The following is a 9323-nucleotide window of genomic DNA, read 5'->3' on the forward strand; positions in this document are numbered from 1 at the left end:
TTTACAATGGCTTTTACCAGGCTCAGCCAAAACCACTAAGTGGCTTCTATTTGTGTCCAGCACTCGCTTAACTGATTAAATCTTGTGTTAACCAATTATGACTAATCTGTCTTCATTAAAGCTCTTTCTTCTTTACTTGTTTAACCAATTAACCCATTTTACAACTGAACAAGCATCTTGACTTGCTTTTATATACTAAATATATTATGAATTTAAACTTTCTCCTACACACTTAAACAATATAATTAGACATCAATGAATGGGAATATTTTGTTATCATCAAAAACATATAGAGTCAACATGATTGCCATAACCTCTTCCTTACCTTTTTTTCTTGGATTCACCTCTATATCGATAGGCAGTATTCCTCGAGGTTGGTTGTTTAATAAATTGGCAAGTTGACCAACTTGAGTCTCAAGGTTTCGAAGTGATGCTGTTTGACTTTAAATGAGAGATGTTTCACTTTGTATGATGCTATCATTCTGTGTCATGAATTGCCTTAGCAAATCTTCCACAGTTAGCTTCTTTTCTAAATCGATGCTCCGGCTTGTTGTTTGAATCCTAAAGGTGCATTTGGCCTTGAAGTTAAGGATGAACCTTGATTATTAGCCTAAGAGAAATTTGGATATTTTTTTCACCCTGGGTTGTAAGTGTTGGAGTAGGGGTTATTTTGTTGTCTATTCCCAATAAATTTCACTATTTCTATTGAGCTTGGATACTGATAACTTGCATGATTATCACTACAATACTCACAAGCTACAAAAAGACTTTGAATGGAGTTAATACCAAAATATTCAAAAGTCTTAGTTAGAGCTACTATTTGTGTAGATAATGCCGAAAAAGCATTTACATCATGAATTTCAATTACTCTCTTATGCATTGCTCACTCTATTGGCCACTAGTAGTTATTTGCAATCATATCCTCCAACAAATCGTATGCCTCATCAATTGATTTAGCCATTAAAGCTCCTCCCGCAGTGGCAGCAATGGTGGTTCGAACTTGACCACTCAAACCATTATAAAAAGTTTGCACCTAAAGCCATTTTGGAAGACTATGATAAGGACAACGTTGAAATAAATCTTTGTATCTTTCCCAAGCTTCGTACAATGATTAAGAATCTTGTTGCATAAATGATGTGATATCATTCCTCATTTATGCTGTCTTAACCAGAGGAAAGAACTTGGTAAGGAGCTTTTGAGCAAGATCATCTCATGTTGTTATTGAGCCAATAAAGAACGCATTTAGCCATGTTTTAGCTTTATCCATCAATGAGAAAGGAAAAAGTCTCTAACAAATTTCATCATTAATGAAATCATTGTGTTTGAAAGTGTAACAAATCTTCAAGAAGTTTAATATATGGCCATTTGGATCATCATTTGAAAAGCCCCCAAACTTGACTGAAGTTTCAATCATGGTAATGATAGCCAGCTTGATCTCAAAATTATTGGCTTGAATAGCCAACCTTCGAATGCTTGATGGAATCCCTTGCACCAATGGGATAACATAATCCCTTAAGCATCAAATATCAACTATTATACGTTCTTAGATTTGTTGTTCACGTTGTTGATCAGCCATTGCATTTATTAGAGCACAACCTTGTTGATTTTCTCGTCGAAGTCTACAGAATGTTCTTTTAATTTTTGGATCACAAGGTATAATTTTCAGGGTTTTTACTCTTCTCATACAATGACTGAACACACTTACAAAACAAAGAAATAAAACTTAAATTAAGACTAATTTGTGAAATTTTAATATTTGTAAATAATAAAGAAAATAAAATCCCCGACAACGATGCTGAAAACTTATTGTTGATTTCACACACGCAAGTATACGTAACAAACAAGTAATATAGACAATAAGTCCAAAATCATATCCCACAGAAATTTGTTCCTACATTTTCAATAAGTACTAAAATTATGACAAATTAATCTTATGCAAGTGACTAAATTTTTAGAAAATTAATTAAAACTAAATTAAGCAAACACTAAATTAATTAACAAAACCTAAAAATTCACTTGAGAAAGGAAATAGATTAAAACCTAGGATTATTGGTTCAATCAATAATACATCTGATACTAACTTTTCTTATTATTTACATTCATAGGTGATTTTACTAATCTAGAATTCAAAGCTATGTACAAGTCTCTGTCGATATGCTTGCACAAATACCTAACTTAATTGGGTCACTATATGTCCATAGGAATCAATTAAATAATGTTCATTAAGCTAGTGTTTTAATTTGACTATGTATGGCAATTAACGTATGTCTACCTAAATTACGAATCAAATCACCTAAGTGACGTGAACATACACTATTTAAATCTTAATCCAACCTAAAATCTCTCTGTCGAGTTTCAATTATATTTACAAATCAATTAATTATTGATCGAGCAATTAAAGGCATTAAGAATAGATTTGAATAAGTAGAACGATACTCATTCATGATAAATAATAGAAAAACGAGTATTTAGACTACATGTTGAAATCCACCACAATCTTAGAAAAGCAAATTAGTTCATAATATCTAAATAAAACAATATCTAAAGAAATTCAACCATGAATTTAAAACAAGAAAATAAGTATAACACAAAATAGAGAAATAAACTAATGTTGAAGCCTGGTTAATTTCTAATCTTTCTTAAATGCTCTTAATTTCTTACTTGATTCTTAACTCTAATTCTCCAGAAAAGCTACTACCATCTCCCCTTTTGAATGCTCTCAAAAAAGCTCTTAAATATGTGCAAGGTGCCCTACTTTCTAATTTTCTGTCAAAGTTTTAATTTTGGAAACCAGGCTGGAGCCTTTGCAGCATCGCACCACACCGCACCAATCTTTTTTGGCACCGCGATTATGTGCTCTTGGCCTCTAGTATGGTGCACCCTTCCAACTTAGTGCCATAGCCATGATTCTCCCAGTGCTGCGACAGCGTGACAAGCCTTTGCAACACCGCACCGCATCGCACCGCTTTTTTTTGGCACCACGATTATATGCTCTCAGCCTCTTGTATGGTGCACTTTTTCAACTTAGTGCCACGACCATGATTCTCCTAGTGCTGCGGTAATAGTTTCTTCAGCATCGCAACCATAAGTTGTCACAGGCTAACTTTCAAGCCATGACCGATGCAAGGGCCCAATGGGCTCAGCCCACTAAGCCCAAGCATGTCTATTTATATAATCTTATACATTAATCCATACTCCTTTAAAATTCAAAATTTGTAGCATTCAAATATAGTTCCTTTGAAAACAATTCATAAAACCCAACTATGCATTTAGAATGGCATCATCAACCATAATATACATATATAGTTTGACAAATGAATCTCAGCATTTCACAACAAGTATTCATATACACGTAATTAGAACTTGACCATCAGCGGAGTGACTCTGGTCACGGTTGCTAATAGTCATGGTAAACCTACCGAGCAATGGATAGGGAGGAGCACCTTGTCTTAGGATCCAATCACCTTTAACTCAAGAAACTTAAAACAAGAATTTTAAAAATGTGAGTACAAACTCAGTGAGTGAACATAGGAAGGAAACAAGCAATGACAAGGAATGGTTTACAAAACATAACGCACTTATTTGAAAACAATGCCATTTAGTTCAAGTTCTTATTAAAATCCCTCCATTGAACCCTTGGTTGTAAAATCATTTAATGATGAAGGAACCGTATTCAGCATGAAATTGAAAAGAAGGGAAATTTCCAACAATTATCCAAGCAAGGCAGTATAAATAGAACGTTTCTCGTTGCAATAAAATCAATTTACAAATAAATGGTAAATTTTCAAGATTCATCATGTGCATCTCACCCAGCTAATGTGCATCCCACCATATCGTGCACATAGCCGGACATATCATCTCACCCAACTCGTGTGCATCCCATCACATCGTGCACATAGCCGGACAATATCACCATCCATCTCCCTCACCACCATCATCACCGGCAAGTGCACACTCACCCCGCACATGCATGGTTGCATTTGCCACACAATGGTACCATTTATGACATAGTATATATATATATATATATATATATCAACATTATACAAAAACATATAGATTCATCCTTTTACACATTTCACATTTCACAACATCAAACATTTTATCAATGGCTTGTTCCCAAGCAATTTTAAAGCAAAAACCGATTAAATTTCCAAATGATTCATTGAAACACGTAAACATTTCCCCAAAACATTTTGAAATGCAAGTTCACTCAGTTGACAAAACTAGCACCAACAAGGTCCTAATCCAAGTAGTCTCGAAATACCATTAAAACCTATATTTATCAATAAACCATAACAACCTCAATTAAGTCATAAATTAAATCTAATAATTCTAATGAATTTACATCAGGCAATCTACCCTCTAACGTAACATTTAACCTAAGTTTCTAGTCTAATTCACAAACCCATTTGGCCAACTACTCCAATTTAAAATTTCGTTACCTGGATGAGCTTGGAGGCATGAAGATCAACAAAAAAAACCTAATCTTTCCAAGAAAAATAATTTGAAGAAATTAGGGAATAAATCTGAAAATATAACCATAAATTCAAAAATTCCAAAAGTTGGAAATATATATCTTTCAACCTTGAAAATGCATATTTGAAGCCAAAAATTCAAGTGTTGTTGAAAGTGAAGTAGAAATAGAAAATAAAAGAAAGAAAGAGAGATTTTTCCTTCTCTCTCCTTGGGTTTGGAAGTGCTGGAAATTGGGTTTAGAAGTTGTAACTTTGGTGCACAAGGAGTTGGGAGAAGAAAGAAGCAAGAAGAGAAAGGAAATGAAAAGAAAACAAGGAAAGAAAATGAAAGAAAATTAACTTTCCATGGGAGAATCAGAGAATGGCATTGGAAGCTTCAAGAATGAAGAAGAAACATCTTGCTAAAGGAGAGAATGACAGTTTTGGGCTGATAAGGATGAGTGTCAAAATTAACTTTCCAAACGAAGCTTTGCCCAAACTTTATACAAAATTATCGTTTTGCCCTTTAAGTTTCTTTCCATTTTAATTTAGTCCTCCCAATACTCATTTAACTCCAATTTCCTTCTATTATCTTCTTCTACACATGTACAAACAAAGTATGAAGTTTGTACTCCAACGCGGTGACCCCATAATATTTAAAATATTTATTTACCTGCGCTATCTTTACTTAATAAAGACAAGCGTCCCATAACGTCATTTTTCTCCGAAATTTTTCTCATTCTTCTTCTCTCCCACTTAGGTTGCCCATATACTCATTCTTCATGAAAAATTTTGACACTGAATAAAATATTAATATTTTAATATTATTTTATTTCAAAAATTTTCTCTTGTCTCATCTTGTCTCCTTGGTACCCAAAATACCTTATTATGTATCAATTGACTTTCGAATCACTTTTCATCTCATAAATTCTTCCTCGATAAAAATATGATTATTTTATTATTATTTTCTCGCATGCGGAATATTTTATCTCAAACTATTCTTTTCATCTTTCATCACTTTTAAACATTATAATTAACCTCAATTGGCATCCGATAATCTTTATTAGTCATCATATCAAAGTACGGAGTATTATATAAGTAACTCAGAGCTACAGCCGCAATCACGATGCTGCCTTATGTGCAAAATTGTAACTATCTATCTATTTCGAATGTGATTTTCACCTTGATTTGTTCTGAACTAGGCAAAGTAGAAAATATAAAAGTTGTAGCCCATTTTTTTAGCTTTCCAATGAATCAAAAATCTCATCAATTAGACTTCTGCAGCTTAAGTTATCTTTAAATTACTACAACATGTACGAGTGATATATTTACCATACTTGTGCTATCATAACTTAATTTCACCTTACTCATCACATATCTTGCACAAAACCGTGAGAGATATCGACATTATATCTTCTTAAAGTAAATTAAAAATAAAATAAGGTAAAATTAAACTAACACCATGTAATTTAACTAGTCAACATGTAATCTAACTTACATTAGAAAAACACCTAAAATATTAAAATCTAAACCTAAAAACTCAAAGATCTAACTACTTAAACCCTCAAAATGTGTCAAAATAACTCTATAAACTAAAGTTATTAGTGCTCACAAATCCACGTATCTTACCAAAAATGAGTTTTCCTTCCATCTCCTATTGCCCACCAAACCTTTCTTTTGAAAACATCCCGTAGATCACATAATGAAGACTAAAACATAAAAGAACCCAATTTTTGCAACTTATTTGAACATGCATGTATACCATAATTGTACTTTGCACAAATTAATCTCACCCACAAGGCATATGATTTTGCCACTAAGTTCCAACACATCTTAAGAAGAAATGCCTTGTTCATTAATCATAATTGTTTAATACCGAAGCCACCTTCATTTTTCAATTTACAAGCCACTTTCTAGCTCAACAAATGTAACTTTTTAAAAGCATTACAACCTCCCCAAAGAAATTTGCAACAAAAGGCTTTCAATTTATTACATACCTCCACTGGTAACATCATTGTTTGGATAATGTAATATGGAATTGTAGTTAACACAGATTTCTCCGAGGAAAGCCTACTTGCAAATGATAGTATGGAAGCTTTCCAATTGCTTAGCTTATTGTGCACTTTTTCCTCAAAATACTAAAAAATCTACACTTTTTTTCATCTTTAGAATAATGGAATCCTCAAATATTTGCCCATATTTTCAGCATAAGCAAAACCTAAAGTTGCAGTTAATAAACTAATTGTATCTTGATCAACGTTCTTGGAACAGGAAAATGAAGATTTAGCTACTTTTACTTTCTCACCAGAACAATTGCACAAGTCATCCAACACCTCTTTAATAACCTCCAACTAAGAGGTAGAAGCCTCTGCAAATAAAATTAAATCATCTACAAAGAACAAGTGAGTAAGTGGTGGACCCTTTCTATGAAGTTTAATCGATTTCCACTTACCTTGAGTAACTGTTGATTTAATACCATGGGCCAACCTCTCCATACAAAGCATAAATAAATAAGATGACAAAGGATCACCTTGTCTGACTCCTCTATATGGCATAAAACTATCTAATAGTGAGCCATTCCATAAAATCTGTGAATTATAGCCCTTCTAACTACGAACGATAATGTCAACTATACATTCAGGAATTTTTGCATCAATTAAAGGATCATGAATGAATTCCCAGCATAGTCTATCATACACTTTTTCTAGGTCAATCTTTATCATCATCCATCCTTTCTTTCCTTGTTTTTTTTTTTTAAAGAATGCATAACCTCCTAAACAATAATGATATTGTCTATAATATGTCTCCCAACGATAAAACTAGATTAAGCTTCATCAATAAGTTGACTCATGTACGATATCAACCAATTTGTGATTACTTTCATAAGGATTTTGAAAATTACCGACAAAAGACTGATCAGTCTGAAATGTGCAATAAGCTCAAGAACTTTGACTTTTGGAATTAAGTGTAATCACTGATTTACAAATATCTTTTTTAATATTGACTCCATTTAAAACATCATGGACATATTTAATGATATCTTAACCTACAATCTTCTGTTGAGAATGGAAGAATAAAGTTGGGAATCTATCAAGCCCAAAAGCTTTAAGTGGCTTCATTTCAAACAGTGCATCATGAACCTCATTATCTTCCACTGATCTACGAATAAACTCTAATGCTACATGATCAAGTCTTGGGAAAAACCCTTTAATCGAATATGGAGGAAGCGACTTATCATCTTTTGAATACAGTTTTGAAAGAAGTCCACTACTTGAGCTTTTAAGGTATCTTGATCATCACACCATTGTCATTGGAAGATAGAAGATGTAAAATTTTATTTTTACATCTTCTATGAGTGGCCTTAAGATGAAAATATTATGTATTGTGGTTTCCCAATTTTATCATTTCATTCCTCAAGTTTTGCAACCAAAAGATCTCTTCTTGCCTAAGAACTATTTCATATTGTTACCTTAAAGAAAGTTCCAAGTCCTTTAACTGTCTCGAAGGATGAAGTTCTATAGCTCTTTCAATATCACTAATTCTTGCCAGCAACTTTTTCTTTCTATAAAATATATTGTCGAGGACTGACTTATTTCACAATTTTGCTTTCTGTGCAAAAGTATCTTGTGCTTTTTCCATGCCCTTAGAATCGTTCCAAGCTTCATGCACAAATTTACTAAATTCTTTATTTGTTAACCAAATGGCTTAGAAGCAAAACCTGTTACTATTCTGTATTGTTTTTCTGTCATCCAGCTTAATCATAAGCTATTTATGATCTGAGGCAATACAGGGTAAATGTTGTACTACTATCCTTTGAGAATAAAAGATGATAATTAGTGTTACAAACTGCCTTGTCTAATGTTTTAGATACCAGTCCTCGTCTCCAAGTAAATTTCAGGCCATGAAATCCAATATCTAGTAAATCCATTCTATTCATAAAATGTTGGACGAGAGTGCATGGAAAACTGCCCTTATTAGAGCCCCCAACCTTCTCATGTGAAAGAAAAAAAAGAGTTGAAATCCCCAGCTATCAATTAGGGACCTCTAATTGAATTTTCAAAGCATGATGATTCCTACCAAAGTAATTGTAGACACCCTAAAAAAAATATATATATATATACAATAAATAATAAAATAAACAAAAATATAAAAAATTATATTAAAAAATTAAAAATTAAAAAAAAAGGGGGGATGGCTGGGCGTACGCCCAGCCATCCCTTCGCCATCCTTTCCCCCACCCACTACGCAGGATGGGGGGTTCTGGCCACCAACTCCAGGGGGTGCCAGAACCCCATCACCGGGTTATCCAAATTTTTGGACAACCCGGCTCTTTAAAGACCTTGCAACCTGCAAAAGGAGAAAAGGAAAAAAGGGACCAAAGAGATCTACCAGCAGTTAGCCACAAAAAAGAAAAACAAAAGAAAGAAACAAAACAAAAAACAAAAAGAAGAGGGGGTGAGATCTGAGAAGAGAGAGAGAGAGGCCGATGAAAGAGAGGGATCGGCCGACAGAAAGCGAAGAGATCCGTCGGGAGAGAGAGAAGAGAGAGAGAGGCCGACGAAAGAGAGGGATCGGCTGACAGAAGGCGAAGAGATCCGCCGGGAGAGAGAGAAGAGAGAGAGAAGCCGACGGGAAGAGAAGGAAAGACGCCGACGCCGGCGAAAAGAAGAAAGAAAACTTTTTAGAGATAAGGGAGAGGGTGCGGCTAGAGAGAGAAAAAGAAATGAGAAAATGAATAAAAAAGGCTAAAAAATGAGTTTTTATACCTAGAGGAAGGAGGGCAAAACGACGTCGTTTCAGAGGGGCAAACAGAAGTTGGAAGGTCCAGGCCAAACGGCGTCGTTTTGAGTGGCTTTGCAGGCACCA

At 34.0% G+C, this 9323-nt stretch overlaps 1 non-coding gene across 1 annotated transcript; it reads left to right on the forward strand.

Annotated features, from left to right (window-relative positions):
• The first annotated feature begins 1049 nt into the window (after positions 1-1049).
• LOC148764575 (small nucleolar RNA R71) lies at positions 1050-1155 on the forward strand. The gene has a single exon (XR_016024301.1). It is a non-coding gene; the product is annotated as a small nucleolar RNA R71 (small nucleolar RNA).
• The last annotated feature ends 8168 nt before the right edge of the window (positions 1156-9323 follow it).

This window comes from Theobroma cacao, chromosome 1 (genome assembly GCF_053813885.1).
Source record: "Theobroma cacao isolate CCN51 chromosome 1, ASM5381388v1, whole genome shotgun sequence".
In the NCBI taxonomy this organism is placed as follows: Eukaryota; Viridiplantae; Streptophyta; class Magnoliopsida; order Malvales; family Malvaceae; genus Theobroma; species Theobroma cacao.